The sequence below is a fragment of the Podarcis muralis genome, chromosome 11 (assembly GCF_964188315.1).
Source record: "Podarcis muralis chromosome 11, rPodMur119.hap1.1, whole genome shotgun sequence".
NCBI lineage: Eukaryota > Metazoa > Chordata > Lepidosauria > Squamata > Lacertidae > Podarcis > Podarcis muralis.
In genome coordinates, this window is record NC_135665.1 from 46,585,271 (window position 1) to 46,603,062 (window position 17,792).

Below are 17,792 nucleotides of genomic sequence, written 5' to 3' on the forward strand. Positions count from 1 at the left end.
GAATTTTTCCATTTGGCAGATTGGCTTTGGCCACTTGGTTTTCGCCTACCTCCTTAGCAATCGTCACAACTTTGTAAGGTTTGGCGGTTAGGCATTGGTTTATAGAAATGTGTGGGAGGGGAGGTGTGGCCATCACCTGCCCCTCCAGAAATAGGGTATTCCAGTAAAGGAATCTGGGGGTCCTGGATCTCGTCCGAAGTCCGCTTGAGGGGCTAGGGCCATGCCAGGACCACAGGAACCCCAGGGTGAGCTTCAATCGATCTTCACCGATGTTCCTCCCTCATTTGGTGTTTACCCTTTCAGACTGCCAGCCAGAGAGGCAGGAGTCAGTTATAGTCTCTGACCAATGCCTAGGCCCAATACCGCTCAATTTGTTTTGTAATCAATAAAGTTGTGGCCGAAATTTTGCCCAAAAGCTTAAACTAAAATTATGTGTCCGTTTTCATTTATTTAATGGGGAAGGGCTTGGGGGCCTCGAGGCGCAAATGAAGGCTACAAAAATCTAGCACATTCTGCTTTGGAACCTGCCATTCATCCGATGCTAGATGCCAGTTAGAATAAATGGAAGGAAAAAAACACTGCAACTGGTAGAGCTTTGATATGGAAATTTACACTTTTGTGCTATTTCTACTGACTACTGCGCATTTCGTTTACATATTTTTTCAATGAAAGCTAAGAGGAAGAACCTAATTATATCAGGCTTCAGAACTATTCCTCCTGTCGAATGACAGCCTTTTCTTTCACTTTGTTTATAGCAGTACAAGTCAGACAGAAAGGATGTGCTCTTACTCTTTAGGTAGAGTATAGCATAAACTTTTAATGATGTGACTAGTTAACAGTTACTAAGGAGACCTTGCTGCATTGCACAATGAGCAAAACACCATGATCAAAAATCAAAGGGTTTTAGAAGACCTCAGTGGTCATCAAATCCCACCTGCTCCATCAGCTAGAATCAGATATGAACCATCCATGGGATCCAGCTTTCTGAACAGTGATGCACATTGGAAGCTATCCCAAAGAGATAAAGACCTTTGCACTTATTTCCCGCCCCCCCCCAGCTGGTCCTTAACCCACGCACATCCCCTATAAATAGATCCAACTGCCCTACCCTTCCCATTACCAAGTATGTCAACTTCTTCTACCTTAAAGTGGTATGAAACTGTTTTAAATGCATGGTACACATGTGGTCTGACAGTGGCCTCCAGGGTTAAGGCATGGACTTTCTGCATGCAAAACAGATGCTCTCCCTCTGATCTATGACCCTTTCCCCAAATTACTGGGATCTGAGAAATTTGGATGGGAGAGGTTGCTGAACTTCTCCCCTCAATGTTTCCTCCTCCAAATGGTCCTTGCAAATGCATTTGAACACCTTTTGGGGGCAGAGTGGGGGGAAGCTCCTTAAGGGATGCTTTTGAAGGGGAATAACAGCGGGCAGTGAAAGGATCAAGTAACTTATTCTATCCCCCTCACTTACCTCCCCAAGTGGTTTTCCTTGCTATCTGGCTACCATTACATGCATTTGTGTGTTGTGAGGAGTTTTACCCAAAAACTGCAAGCTCAAAAAAAAGAGTTATTAAAGGCAAGGACAAGACTTGGACAAGACGGGTTTATTAGAGCCCAACACAATTTTGGAAATACAATTTTCCTCTAGGGCAATCTAGGTTTAATTAAGGAATGTCCTATAGCTATGAAGTTTCCTGATCTGGATTGCCCCTGTGGAATGAAAGTTGTATTTCTAAAGCTCATTTGTTTCTAACGGGTACCTTTGAGAATCTATTTCTCTCTTACTGTCTGGCCATACTTTGTAGCTTTCTTTCTTGCTTCCCTCTAAGGATGAATTGGGACCAGTCACAGAGAGGAGGAAGGAGGGGGGTGCTAAGATTTAAACAAACAAATGAAAACAGCCACAGCAGCCCAAAATAAAATCCCTTAGGCATAATAAATCTAGCCCAATGGCTTTGCTGAAATGCTGTTTTTATGGCTGCATGAGGCAAAAATCTCACAGTGTAGCAAAATACCGCTATACATCTTTGTTTGTAGAAATAAAATTGTCCCACCTTTCCATTTTAACAAACTGTCCCTCCAAACCTTTCTGTCTGGCTTCTGGGACTTTCCCCCGCCGTGGCCCTTACTGCCCCTGTTTCACATCCTTCTCCAGTGTTTTTGCCTAGCTGGAAAGTGTCCTGGAACTCTGATCGTGTCCCTTGCTTTCCTGAGTGAAAGTTAAAGAGGGGTATACAAGTGTTTGTGTGTCAGGGACCGTGCTGAGGAGGGCTGCACTGAGGAGGAATGGAGGGAGCCTCCCCCTCTCCCTGCTCCTGATCAGGATCCTGAATCTTCCCAGGAGCAGGAGGACAGTATAGATTTGGAACAGTGGTTTGCAGAGGGACATAGTTCAGAATGCAGAAGTTGGGAAGAACTGGGTGGGGAACAGCTAGGAGGAGAAGAACTGGGAGAGAGAGTTAACAGACTCACTGTCTCTGGAAAGCATACATCCACTCAGCCCAAGGTCAAGAAGAGCAGATAAGGTTGCAGCACAGAAAGCACAATGGTTACGAGATCAGGTTACAAGACGCAGTAGTGACATGGGTGACTAGGAAGGAAGTGGGTGCAACCCTTAATTGGGAGCACCGCCATTCCTAGGAAATGGATTCTTTGTTCTTTCACTGTGATCAGTAAAGTTCTAACTGGTAAGAAGACTCCTTTCCCTATATTCTGCTTATTTACTGCTGGCGGGGTGGGGGGAGCCGATTCCCTGAAGCCTGACATTGTGGAAACAAGCCTGATATGGAAAGGTAAAATTTTACGTTTCTTGCTACATCCACTTTTGCCTTTGGCCCCCACCCACAACTGGGATGTGCCCCCACAAAGGTAATGTAACCCTTGGGCTGGTACAGGTTCTCCGCTCCTGCTCTGCACTGCTCCAGAGGTCCCATGAAGCCTTCAGAGCAGGTTTTCAAGGGACACTGGGGGCTTCAGGGTAGGAGAAGCATCAGTGAAAAATGCCTTCCCCAACCCAGCTGGAATGTTCCATGCACAGAGTTCTGCTCATGGCAATTCTGGATCCAAGCCCATAACAAATTAGCAGCTTAAAAACACAGGAGATGGAAAGCAGGAATTCAGGAGCAGTGTTTGCATTTGTATTCTACAGGTTATATAACTCTAAACCGTTCCCTTGTTTAATAGTAAAAACTTGGGGCATCATGCTAAGCCAAATGATGCGCAGGTGCTATGAGCGCCTCTGTTTTAACAATCAGACTACAGTGCCAAAAACAGAAGATTGCTCTTGCCAAATTTTGCAAAGCTGGCTTGTCAGTTTGGCTTTGTTTTGTTTAGAAGGATATCACCTCCCATTTGTGACCTTCAGATGTGCAAAGTGGATTTTAGTGACAAATGAATCAGGCAACAGTCTTTTATCCAGTGAAGGCTAAGGTTATAAGAGGGCACTTAGAATTACAGGCTAGATACTCGGAAACGGTTCTGGTATACAGAAAACAATCAATGGAATGCGGGAAATAAGACTAGAATTACAAAAAATGAAACGAAACAGTTCAGTAATATTTATAGTTGGTTTAAATTGAACTGCAACAAATCATCATAAATAAATCCATAACTTGCTTGCCTTCTGTCTGACAAATGTCCCTGCAAATATAATCATGTTAGGGAAGGTTTTCATTCATTTCAAAAGGAGAAGAGGGAGGGGGATGTTTTATGCCAGATATCTATCACATAACTGGGAGCATAGTTTGAGGATTTCAGTAATACTTTTATCTGAAGGTAGCCTATCAGTGTTTTGAATGGGGGGGGGAGGAGAATGGGAAGTATTTTGGAATGTTGTTCCAAGAACTCATATTCATATACTTGAAGAAGACACCCTCATCTATATCTGCATATGCAATTGCATATGCATTTTTTTCTAGTTCAATTCAACCACCGGGGCTGCATGCAGGGCTAATTCCAGGCTTGAGGGTTCTATGAGGTCTTCATCTTGAGCCTTCCAGTTTCTGGAAACATCACAGGTCTCTGGCACTTTGTTCTGGTTTCCACTACATGCTGAACTCCCAGTGATAGTGACCTGAGACCCAACCTTACTTCTGAGTCACATTTTGGACCTAGATTGATTAGCTGTGCTTGACCCTGGCTTGTTGAGACCATGCTGCACTTTGAACCCCACTCTCTTGGGTTAAGTGTTTTAGTTAAAAGCTTTTGCCTCCTTGGTGTGAGAGTCTTTTTCCTTAGGGCAACCTCTGGAACACAACACAGAGGCACTCATTGCAGAATTAATATGCACATAAGCAGCAGCCCTTGTCAAGCGATTTTAGATGGGATTGTAGAAGCCCCTATTCACCTACATATAGTGTACAGAAAACTCTGTTGGCAGAGCTCAGAGTAAGACATGGAAGACAGTGTTTGTATCTTCCCCTCTGGAAGTCAGCCTAAATTTGCACCTACACATATCAATTAGCATGTGCCAATTTAAGCAATGGACCTGTGTGCCCTGCTTTAATATATATATATATGTTCAGAAATGCTGCTGGTTGTCACCAAAGTTTGCCAATACTTGGTTTGAAATCCAAATTCAGCTCACATTATTCAAACGCATTGTGAATACAGTGATATTTCTCCATGAGATTCCTCTGTGGCCAAGAATGTAAAATGAGATTATTCACATGTGTGGTCAGCACTCAAGCCAACTAGGGTGTTTGTAGCATGTGTGCTAAGCAAGTTATCCATTGGTAGCCCCTTACCCTTAAAGGAAGTCTTACGGACTGCTGTACTGTAAATGTAGTTACCAGACCATTTGACTAAAATGACGGTACACAGTACCTCTGATGATCAGATTCTGGGAACAAGAAACAAGGACCATTTGTTGCTTTCGTGCTCTGCTTTTGCATTCCCCAAAGGATCCCTGTTGCTGAACATTGTTAAAAAACAAAAGGGCTGACTAGATTTTCTGATTCAGTCAGGACCAAACTCAATAGGAAGAATAAACACAATGAAAGGGCACAATTGGAAACTAATAGGAAGTTTAAAATCTCAAATACGGTTGAAAAATAATGTTAGCTTAACCTTGGTTGACCTTATTGTCTAACATTTTTTTTTTTTTTTTTATGTTTAGACACACAATATTGGCCGGTGGAAGATTACAATCTGAAGATGTCCTTCCGCCTCTTCTGTTGTTTTCCTAACATCTATTTTTAGATTGCAAACCCCTTGAGGTAGGAACCTGTTGAACCTCTCCTTTGCAATGTACCAATTACACAGCTAGTGTATACTATCTGTTGGGGAACCTGTGGTCCTCCAGATGTTTTTGAACTAAAACTCTCCTGATCCCTTGCCATTGGCCATGCTGCTGTGGGCTGATGGTAGCTAGAGTCCATAAACATCTGGAAGGGCACATATTCCCCACCCCTTTGCTGTACACAGATGATGATGGTAATAGCAAATCAAGATCTCTGCTCAATGCACTATTTTAAACAAAGTCAGATATTAATTGCTGGGTTTAAACGCGGATGGTTTCTCTGTGCAGTCTGAACAAAATCCAAATAAATAAATGCTGCTTTTACTCTGCCTTATCATGATATACATATGTTATGAGATGCAAGGCTTTCCAGATCTTTGCATTTGCGCCATGGAGTTTGTTACCAGCGGAAAGAGAGTCCTCTGCGCCTACTAAATGACCTGGCAGTGTTAGGAAATGACAATGAAAAGTTTAGGGAGATAAATGTATCTTCCATACAATAAACAGCATGTGCTTGAAAATGGGGATGGGAAGAAAGAGAAATGCTTTTTCATTATTAATTTGTTTGTATCCTGTTTTTCTGTTAAAAAGAAACACCCAAGATGGCAGTGTTTCAATGAGTGACATTAAAACATTAAGACAAATCCTTTTTTTAATGTAACAATACAAAGATAATACAGAAAAGAGAGCTGGTTAGGTTTTTGGAAATGAATAAGCCAGGAAGAATTTTTAAAAATTGCCAACAGCAAATGGCTGTTGAAAGATAAAAGTTTTCATGTACTGACAGAAGTCTATCCAAGTGGAAGCAAACCCAACCATGCAAGGAACACATTTTCAATGCCAGGGCATGGCAACTTAGAATATCCTGTCTGAAACCTTTCTCCTTATGAGCTATGAGTTCCAGTATCAGAAGTCTACCCATAAAATATGCCATGTTTGAGTGCCTTTCACACTTTTCCCATTTTAGCCAATATTCCATCTTATGGGTGTACATCACTGGACACCTGCCAGGCTCCACATCCCAACAAGAGGCCCCTGACACACACACTATTATTCCTCTCTTCAAGCAAGCAATGATAAGAGAGAGCGTAGCAGGCTCCACTTGCCTTGTCTTCATCTAGATAGTGGCAAAGATCTAGCCCAGTGGGAGGAAGCAAGTCAACAGAGAGCTGTGATAGTGACAAGAACGGAGATACTCAGAGGTGGGCATCAAATGTGGATCCGATACTGCTAAAAAGGGCTGGGGAGGCAGGGCTGGCCCAAGACCTTTGGGCTCCTGAGGTGAACCACAAACCCGACATCCCTGCCAGGGAAGAAGGGGTGAGTGAAGATCTACATGGGGAACAAGGAGAGAGATCAAATCATTCTTACCTGATGATTGAAATGGGAATCAAAGGCTGTCGGGGGGCGGGGAAGGGCCCACTCTGAATGACAGGAGAGTCCAAAAGAGCCCAGAGAGCAGCTCCTGCAATTTCTTCCCTTGGGTGGGAGGTGACTAGGAGTAAACCCCGCTCGCTGAGAGGCCACTGTAGAGGTAGCATTGTTGGGGGGGGGGAGCTGCCAAGGAGGAGGCAGATCCAGCATTCAAGGAGTGTCCCACAGGTGTGATGCATTCCTTGGAGGCCACATCTGCTGCCCATGTGGATCCTGCTGCCCAAGGCAGTTGCCTCACCTTGCCTCATAGGTGGATCGGCCCTGAAATCAACCAAACCACTTTCAGAGCTTGGGGTGGGGGGCATTGTGATGCTTTGCATTTTGATAATCTGATGTCGCTGAAAACTACGTTCTTGCCCAATTGAAACACTTCAGGTCACAGGTGTGGTTAACATTGCAACATATGTGCATTTTTGTTTGCCAAAAGAGAATTGCAACACACACCCACACACCCACACACACACACACCCAGGAGCTGAAAGACCGAGACGCAAGATTAATTCATGTAATTAAACAGGGGGAACTTAGAAGCGGATGTGGCTTAAAGGAATTTAGGATTTATTTATTTTTTGGTACCTCATCCTTTTCATTAATTAAAAGATCTCATGCAAGGGGTTTGTCACCACCCATGTTCAGCATGAAATAAATGACTTGATATGAGATGTGAGGATGATGAATGGTGCAAGTATCAAGGCAAATTGGAAAGCATTTCTTCATTGTCTAATTGCCAGTTGCCTGTTCTGGGTGGGGTTGCACTCCCCCTGAAGGAGCAGGTATGTCGCTTGGGGATGGATTCACCTTTGTGGATAGGAGTCCCTTTTACCAGCTTCATCTGGTATGTTGACCAAGTCACAATAATCCATGCATTGGTGACTTCGAGACTGGGCTACTGCAATGCGCTGTATGTGGAGCCACCCTTGGACCTGATCCAGAAGCTTCAGATAGAACATAATGCAGCAGCTAGACAACCAATGGGACTAAGAGCATGTGATATATTTGCACTGGTTCTTGTATTAATATACAAAGTCCTGCATAACTTGGAACCAGAACTTAAGGGTAGCCTGATAAAGCCCTTGTATCCTGGAACAATTGCTGAGATCATCCAGAGCAGCACTGTTAGTTGTCTCTTGCATTTCAGAAGCCCAAGTAGCTTCAGTTAGGTTGGGCATTTAGTGTTAGTGGTCCCATGCTATGGAAGACATGAACAGAAATTCCAACAGAAAGTCATCTGGCATCCTCACTGCCAACCTTCAGGAGTCTCTTGAATACTTTTTAATGTTGGCAGGCCTATGCCATTGTTTAAACCTTTTAAGAACAAGCCTGTCATTTTTATGATCCTATTGCATTGATTTTATATTTCTGTTGGACACTGCCCTGCTATTTTATATGAGGGGTAGCCTATAATTATTTTTATTTTACTTAAAATTAATTACTGTTAATTGTAGATGTATTTATTCCCTCCTATATATCTACAGGCCACAAGAGTTCAGTCGTCATGTAACTAGAAGTAAGTTGCACAGATGCACAATAATGTAGGCTAATCTTTTGGATCGCTGGGCAAGTAAATGAGAATGCAGGAGGTTACGTCTGAAGACTGCTGGAGCAGAGCAGTGTCAAAGCAGGTGGCATCATTAGACCAGAACTATTCACGGTCTCCAGATGTTGGCATTAGCAAAGCATGGAAATGGGCAGAGAGAGGGGGACACAGCTAGAAGTGAAGAGCAACCTTAATGGCTTTGGGCCATCACAATGCCAGCTTGCATTACCGCTTCCTTATCAAGCATTTTGTCATCTGTGTGTGCCAGTGGGAGGAAAAGGCTAAATGTTACAGATTCCGAGGAACATCTGTGTATGCTGACTGAAATCCTCATTGGACCCTGAAGACTCCAAGGAAGAAGAAAGGGAGGATCGGAGAAAGTGTTTCCCACATCTAGTTTGACATGAATAAACATATAATGCTGAGAGTAGGAATTTCAAGGGATGACAAAAGAGTTTCAATTAGTGGTGAGCAGTCTCACCTTGTCTTTTTTTCCTTTTTTCCTTTTAGTGCTTTTACCCAAGCTGTCATTGCGAATATGGGGGACAAATGGTTCCTCCTTTTCCAATAGTATTCTCAATGAAAGCTTGAAAACCACAAATGGTTGAAGCATGTCTTTGTCCCCTGCCAGTTCCTTCCACACACATACAGTACCCTCTTCCCAAGCCAAAATGCCATTGCTAAGGAGAAACTGGAAAGGAGGAAGAGGGTGAGGACTTGCTAGACACATGAATGACCTTTCCGACATCTCCTTGACCACCCCGTCTGCAATTTGGCAGGCTATGTTCACTCTGGAGGGACTCCTGTGCCTGTAAATTTCATCCACTTTGGCCAAAAGGGGGAAAAGGTAAAGTTGTTTAAGTTAAACTATATATATATAAAAGGCCATTGTAGTTAATGGGGATTGCAGAGGTTTTTTATATACAGAATGGCTTGAAACATAAAACACATTCTGAAGCTGAGAGATCACAGAGCAAGTCAGGAAAACACCAGATTTTTTTTTTAAAAATGTACAAATACAAGATGAATTTTGGTGCCCATGCACATTCCTGTTATCTAGAGCCATCCCTTTTCATCTTAACAAAATGGCTGGCAAATCTGGGGTGTAACAGGCGCAAATAATTATCTTAAAGTTTCCTCTTACTGTGTGAAAAGGAGCATTATCAGTTATATTACTTAAGTCTGACATTCTGGTTGCTTATTATGATAGGGTTACCAGATGTCCCCAGTTCCTGGGGACAGTCCCCGGATTTGCAAATATGTCCCCGGACAAATTCCATCCCTGGAATGTCCCCAGATTTGCAAATCTGTCCCCAGGAAAAGTGGCAGCAGCAGCCTCAGCAGCCCGGAGCCAGCCTGGTAGCACAGTTGGCTCTGGCTGGCTTCAGGAGCTGCTCGCTGCCATGGCGCCTGCCATTTTTCCTCACCAGAAGTCCCCATATGATGTCTCTTGTGCAATCTCCTGCCCCCTTCCCCCTTTGTTTTGACTGATCGGGGGAGGCTCGGGAGTCATGGGTGGGCACCTGTTGTCCAGTTTTTTAAAAACTCTGCATTTATGTTTCACAGCGTACAAAAGAAGGGCTTTGCACCTTTATACATTATGCATGTGTGCTTGGGCCCAGGGTCTTTTGCCTCACCATCCCCACTACTGACTCCCTGTTGCTACTCAGCTTCAAAAAAAAAAGGTGTCCCTGGATTCATTGAAAAAAATCTGGTAACCATATAGATGCCCAGATATCTCCCTGTCCTTTTCCCTGTCCCCTATTCTCCCTGTCCTTTCTTGGAATCTGAAGGTCAATGACACTCAGAGGCTTTCATTCCTAAATGATACATTTCCTTCCTTCTGAATTAAGTTATATTATTGGGGGGGTTAGTTTCTGACATCCAAATCCTGTTTATCAATTCTAGCAACGATCTGATGGGCCCTGGTCAGTGTGGTGAGATGATAAAATCCAGCTTTGAAGTATATAATCCTCTTATTAGTTATATAAGGGAACGAGGCAGGAAATGTTCCAAATGAGGACCTTAGTGATTTTGTTCCTCTGTCATTGAAACCTGACCTAACAATATGATTCATGGACCACATCCTCTTGTCAAGCCGTTTTCACAGGCGATGCTCGAATAATTTCAGCAATTCCCTTATTTGTAATCCAAATGTTAAATCATTATGAAGCTACATTGACTCCCAGTATGTTTCCAAGCACAATTCAAAGTGTTGGTGCTGACCTTTAAAGCCCTAAATGGCCTCAGCCCAGTATACCTGAAGGAGCAACTCCACCCCCACCGTTCTGCCCGGATGCTGAGGTCCAGTGCCAAGAGCCTTCTGGTTGTTCCCTCACTGTGATAAGCAAAGCTACAGGGAACCAGGCAGAGGGCCTTCTCGGTAGTGGCACCCGCCCTGTGGAACACCCTCCCATCAGATGTGAAAGAGAACAACAACTACCAGGCTTTTAGAAGACATCTGAAGGCAGCTCTGTTCAGGGAAGTTTTTAATGTGTGACATTTTAATGTATTTTTAATCTTTGTTGGAAGCCGCCCAGAGTGGCTGGGGAAACCCAGCCAGATGGGCAGGGTAAAATAAATCATCATCATCATCATCATCATTCTGAATGAGCCCACAGCCCATTTGGTTCACTGCTGCTTTCTCTGACTGGCAGTAACTCTTTCCTAACCTTGCTTTCTGTGTCATGCCATCTGGTGTGGTGGTGAATGCTTGAACAGGACTTGAGCTAATGTACATATATTAAAACACCCAAGCACTATATAAACGATGAGTGTTATTATAATTAGAAAGATTATTCTGAACCAATTGTTCTCCACTGAGCATTTCCTTGGCAAGGAGAAGCCTTCAGGGAGGGCTGAAATATTTCTGAAAGACATTACAAAGCTTCCTTCTTCTCCCCTGTTCCTGTTTAGTGGTTGCAACCTCAACTAGATGCTTCTCCTTTGCTTTAAAATCACCCTTCTTCCTATTAAAAAGAATGTCAACACACAGCCATTCACATTTGATAATGTCACTGGGGAGAAGCAAAGCTAGTTCTGAGTGAGGGAGATGCTGCAGCCTAGCAAGCTAGTTCAGAGTGAGGGAGATGCTGCAGCCTGAGTGCTCGGCATAGAGAGGGGCATGGGGTGCCTGAACATCAGTTGCATGAGCAGCCCCAAAGGAAGCTTTCTCCCTGCAGAACCTCCCTGCCCTCTGAAGGATACTGCCACCCATCACCCAAAATGAATGGTGCTTTTTGCAAAGCGAGGTGAAAAATACGTGAAAACATCACTTCTGCACACATAATTCACTTATTTGGAAGGCTGCCCTTCAGTCTATCTGGTTATGAGTTTGTGGATGCCGGACACTTATAAGTTCCTGGAACTAGTAAGTGTTAGTATTTAATCAAAGCTCTGGGTGTTAAAACTCTGGGTGCCAGACCCTTGTCTATTAAGCCATGTGTATTAGGCTGTGTGCTAGACACTTCTAATCCTTTAATTAAGCCAAGTGTTAAAAGCTAATTAAGCTAGGTCAAGCTTCATGTGTTAAGGTGATAGCCTAAGGGCGGCCATTACAAACAAAGGAAAAGGGGACTCTGTTTGAGATGGCAAATGGCCAGAGTTTAGATCAGAGGTCAGCAAACTTTTTCAGTAGGGGGCCAGTCTACTGTCCCTCAGACCTTGTGGGGGGGGGGCTGGACTATATTTTTTTGGGGGGGAATGAATGATTTTCGCCTGCCCTCAAAAAGGCCTGAAGATGTTTTGCTTTACCTGTCCCAGTTGTCGTCCCAATAGCCGCAGTTGGGCTTCTCCAGCCAGCCAGGCGCTGTGGTGGGGTAGGAGGACGCATTGGCCGGCGAAGACAGAAACAGCAGCCCTGGCTGAGGAGAAGCGGATGAAGGTAGGGGAACCGGAGTGTCACCGGAGCTTTTACCCACCACCTGATGCTGCTGCTTCCTGAGAGGCACAGTGGAAAAGAAGACAGAACCACCCCTCAACCCTCAAGTGGCAGCCGTGGCCACCGCAACGACCCACCTGAATGCCATGGGAGGAATGAGGGAGGTGGCAGCGAAGAAAGCGTGTGAGGAAACGGCATGGAAAATGGGTGCAGAGAAGGAAGGGAGAGTGGACTGAGGGAAAGGGAGGAGGAACAGCAGCAGCAGCAGCTGGCAGCTGGCATCACACGCCTCCTTCACAGCGCCACCCTGCTGAGGTGGGTAGGCGGGCAAGCCGACTCCCACCACTGACGGTGCCCAGCATGGGACAAGATTGCTCTGTCCCTGAGGAGAAAAGTGCCGCCATGTGAGGGAGAGGGAGAGAGAGGGAGAAGAAGAGAAGAGTTTGGATTTGATATCCTGCTTTATCACTACCCTAAGGAGTTTCAAAGGGATGCAGGTGGCGCTGTGGGTAAAAGCCTCAGCGCCTAGGGCTTGCCGATCAAAAGGTCGGCGGTTCGAATCCCTGTGGTGGGGTGCGCTCCCGTTGCTCGGTCCCAGCGCCTGCCAACCTAGCAGTTCGAAAGCACCCCCGGGTGCAAGTAGATAAATAGGGACCGCTTACTGGCGGGAAGGTAAACGGCGTTTCCATGTGCTGCGCTGGCTCGCCAAATGCAGCTTTGTCACGCTGGCCACGGGACCCAGAAGTGTCTCCGGACAGCGCTGGCCCCTGGCCTCTTAAGTGAGATGGGCGCACAACCCTAGAGTCTGTCAAGACTGGCCCGTACGGGCAGGGGTACCTTTACCTTTTAAGGAGTCTCAAAGCGGCTAACATTCTCCTTTCCCTTCCTCCCCCACAACACTCTGTGAGGGGAGTGGGGCTGAGAGACTTCAAAGAAGTGTGACTAGCCCAAGGTCACCCAGCAGCTGCATGTGGAAGAGTGGGGATGTGAACCCAGTTCACCAGATTACGAGATTACCACTCTTAACCACTACACCACATTGGCTCCATGGGAGGGAGAGGGAATGAACGCACACGCTGGCAATCCACACACTGGTGATCCACACGGCGATTCCTGGACCATCCGTGGGCAGCATCTAGAAGGCAATTGGGCATGATCCAGCCCGCGGGCCTTAGTTTGCCAACCCATGGTTTAGAGAGATTAGAGTTGCTATGATGTGAACTAGAGAGAAGTAGTTATATGATGGAGATGCACAGCAGCAGGCACAGCACGATGTTGGATCTCCGGTTGGATACCAGGCTGTGCCTATGAAGGAAGCAAGACCCCTTTGGGATGTTAATGCTGAAAATCCACTGAAGGCTCAGGTTGTAGATATGTGTAAATAAACCATATATCATAAAGACACCGTAATCTCTGCTGTGCCTCCTTTCCAAAAGGAAGCATGAGCTTTGCAAGCCCTGGAATCTGAGAGATTGAAGTGTCATGCAACAATATAATCCCCTCTATTTCCAAAGCTCATACAGGAGGGTGATTTCAGCACCCTGAGAGGGAACCTCAAGACTTGTTGGTATACCAAAAAAAAATGCAGAAAAAAACCAGGGAAAAGAATTCAGAGCAGCCCAATAAGGACCAAGCATCCTCAATGGGCTTGGAATGCTGTAAAGTACAGTATCCCGAGAAAGGGTGTGGTTAGTTGGCTGGAATCTTGAACAAGAGCAAACTACACTGCAGAATTGTGTTCCAGGCCCCACTGGTTAGATTCTAGAGATGTTATACTTTTCTCCTTTAGCAGTTGAGAGACAGATAGTCCTTTGGTGACAGACAGATTAGCAGCATCCATTTCCTAGAGGGCTCTTACTCAGATAAAACCTATTTGCAGCATGGAAGTACAGTTGTGATGGGGAAAGATTGAATTTCTCTTGAATTCAATCAACTTTTCTTTCATTCATCTTTTCAATCAATACAGGGAAGAAAGAAGACTGTCACACAGGAGCATTTAATTAGACAGCCTCTCAGACATGGTATTATCCAACAGGTCATAAAATACCAAACCGGTCTAGGAGGGCTGCTGACTTTACTAGTGCCTTTCAGTGACTCCCATTGCAAAATAAACTATTCATTGCAAGGGAGAAGGTTTCGTTTCTGCCCCTGCATTCATCAACCGCTGGCATAAGAAGCAGGTAGAATTCCAGATGCAATCAGATCTTACATTGCCACTCTTCTCCTGCGCACTTTGATTGACAGAGAGCGAAGACAGATGCACAGGTTCTATGGACTTAAACTGGGGAGGGCAAGCAAGCTTGCTCCCCCACCTCTGCCATCCCAATTCAGCTTCCCCGGTTGCAGGGAAGCTTCTAAGTGTGCTCACATGACCATTAGCCATGCTGGCTAGGGCTGATGGGAGCTGGAGCACAACTTTATCTAGAGGATGACAGATTCCTCTTCCCTAGAGTCACAGAATTATAGACTGGGAAGTGACCCCAAGGCTCATGTAGTCCAACCCCTTGCAATGCAGGAGTCACAGCTAAAAATCCCAGACAGATAGCCACCCTACCTGTTTTGAAATGAGGGGGAGTCCTCCTCCTCCTTCATTTGTACCCCACCAATCTGACTTCGTTGCCCCAGCCACTCTGGGCGGCTTCCAGCATATATAAAGACATTGTCCATCATCTTCCAAGGTAGTCTATTCCACAGTCGAACAGCTGTTACTGTCATGAAGTTCTTCCCAATTCCCATCAGCCAGTGATGTAGCATTTGGGGGGGGGGGCACAGAGGTGGATGACCCAGGTGCAAAGTTTGTTGGGGGGGGGGGTAAAATTTCAACACCCAGTGCTGCCTCAGTACAACTACGTGCTTCCATCACTGGGCTCTGTTGAAAATGACTTCTCCATGCGAACCAAGAAATGACCTCTCCATACAACGGAATGACTCTTCTTATCTCTGTGGCTGCGATCTCCTGGGCGACATGGATGCTGTAGGCAGTTGAATGCTCATGCATACTCTATGTTTCCCTCCCACCCACCCCTCTACATGGCCCTGGGCACTGGCAACCCATGCTATGCCACTTCCATCAGCCTCAGCCAGCATGGCTAATGGTCAGAGGTGGAACTTGTCACAGATGGAGGGTCACAGGTGCTGGTGGTTAGATTTATATCCTCCAAGGAGCTCAAGGTGGTGTAAACGGTTCTCCCCTGTGAGCTAGGTTATGGCTGAGTGGGGCCTTGAACCCGGGTCTCCCAGTTCCTAGTCCAACACTTTAACCACTACACTATGCTGGCACCTCCCACACCTGTTTTAAGGTAAAGGTAAAGGGACCCCTGACCATTAGGTCCAGTCATGACCAGCTCTGGGGTTGCGGCGCTCATCTCGTTTTATTGGCCAAGGGAGCTGGCGTACAGCTTCCGGGTCATGTGGCCAGCATGAATAAGCCACTTCTGGCGAACCAGAGCAGCGCATGGAAACGCCGTTTACCTTCCCGCTGGAGTGGTACCTATTTATCTACTTGCACTTTGACGTGCTTTCGAACTGCTAGGTTGGCAGGAGCAGGGACCGAGCAACGGGAGCTCACCCCGTCACAGGGATTCGAACCACCCACCTTCTAATCGGCAAGTCCTAGGCTCTGTGGTTTAACCCACAGCGCCACCCGTGTCCCACGCCTATTTAGAGCATTGTAAATTGCTTTGGGGATATATATATATATATATATATATATATATATATATATATAGCCAAAAAGTGTTGTAATAGGAGATGGAAGACCTGCAAACTCTTTTGCTTCATTGGAACTTTTAAAGCTGTAAAGAGGATATAATGTGCCCACACTATATGCAACCACAATCTCAGCTAGAGAGGATTGAAACTCTATGACACTGAGAGATTATTTGAGAGGATATGGAATGGATGGAGCTTTAGGTGAGAAAGACCCTGCTGCTCTATGCATACCAAAGAGAGTTTGCCTTTCCATTATCTGTGCTCACTTGTGATAAATTCAGCTCATCCCCCTAGTCTCACTTCAGAATGTATATAGTGTTCCCAAACGCTAAACCTCACTTGTTTATGGTGAGCATTGTCACATTTTAAGTGGCACTGCCGTTGCACTGCAAAATAAATAAATCTGAAATTATAGTTCTATTCCCATCGCTGAAAATTTTTAAACGAACAAACATCCCCCCCCCCCAAGCATATGCAGGGATAGAATGAAGGCTGCATTCCAGAGACATTTTCCTTTTCACTAGCCCCAATGGCTGTGCTGGCTTTCCACTCTCAGAGGCAGTATCAGATGGTGGGTTTGTGTGTTGTGTGTGGATTAAAATTAAAATTGAATCAAATTAAAATTTGTTGAAATTTCTGCTGCAAAAAGAACTTAATTCACGTTCCATTCACGCGGAACTTATAGGAAATACTTTCAGGCATAATTCAGAGATCTTTGAAACAGTTCAGTGCATGAGGTAATCTGAATCAATTCATTCAAAACACTGATTCTGGAGGGTGCAAATTACGTAATTTCCTTGCAAAATGCAAAATTAAGCAAATATCTCCCCCAACTGTAATTATAATGCTGGGTATCTGAGGTGAGATGCCCACATAACAGAAGTTGCCCATAGTTCCAGTCACCACACAGAGGTGGCTTAAGGTCCAAAATAGTTTACTGCTGCAGAAGATTTGTTGTTGTTTAGTCATTTAGTCGTGTCCGACTCTTTGTGACCCCATGGACCAGAGCATGCCAGGCACTTCTGTCCTCCACTGCCTCCCGCAGTTTGGTCAACAGAAGATTAGGTAAAGGTAAAGGGACCCCTGACCATTAGGTCCAGTCGTGACTGACTCTGGGGTTGCGGCGCTCATCTCGCTTTATTGGCCGAGGGAGCTGGCGTACAGCTTCTGGGTCATGTGGCCAGCATGACTAAGCCACTTCTGGCAAACCAGAGCAGCGCACGGAAACGCCGTTTACCTTCCCGCCGGAGTGGTACCTATTTATCTACTTGCACTTCGACGTGCTATCGAACTGCTAGGTTGGCAAGAGCAGAGACCGAGCAATGGGAGCTCACCCCGTCGTGCAGATTCAAACCTTCTGATCGGCAAGTCCTAGGCTCTGTGGTTTAACCCACAGCACCACCCAGAAGATTAGGCTTCAGTAATACAATTCTGGACATTGATATATGCATAACAGCGTGTAGGCTTTGCAAACACAAGTGGAAAGTAATTCTGTCACTCTAGCAATTCCAAGACGTAATACACTCTGACTCACAGACAGACTCACTGACTGAATAATGAGCCGACATGCCTTAATCACACACACATATGGCACTGAGCCATTGCCATAGTGATTGGTTTGGCTCACCTTGCACCTGTTAGCTTATCACATACATGGAGTGATTTGTGCCCATAAAGGAAATTAAGCCCTCCCACCATGTCCACCTTCTCCAACATATAATACATGCCAAAGGGTAATGGCTCAACTTTGCATGCAGAAGGTACAAGGTTCAATCCCTGGCTTCTCCAGGTTGGGCTGGGAAAGACCCCTGCTTGAAACCCTGGAGAGATGCTGCCAGTCAGTGTAAACAATAGTGAGCTAGATAGGCCAGTTGTCTGGCTCACTATAAGGCAATTCCTTGTGTCCCTGTACATCTTCAAATGTTGTACAAATTCCAGCATCTTCATTGAGATGTCAGAGCTGTCCATGGTCCTGCATGCCTTAGTTA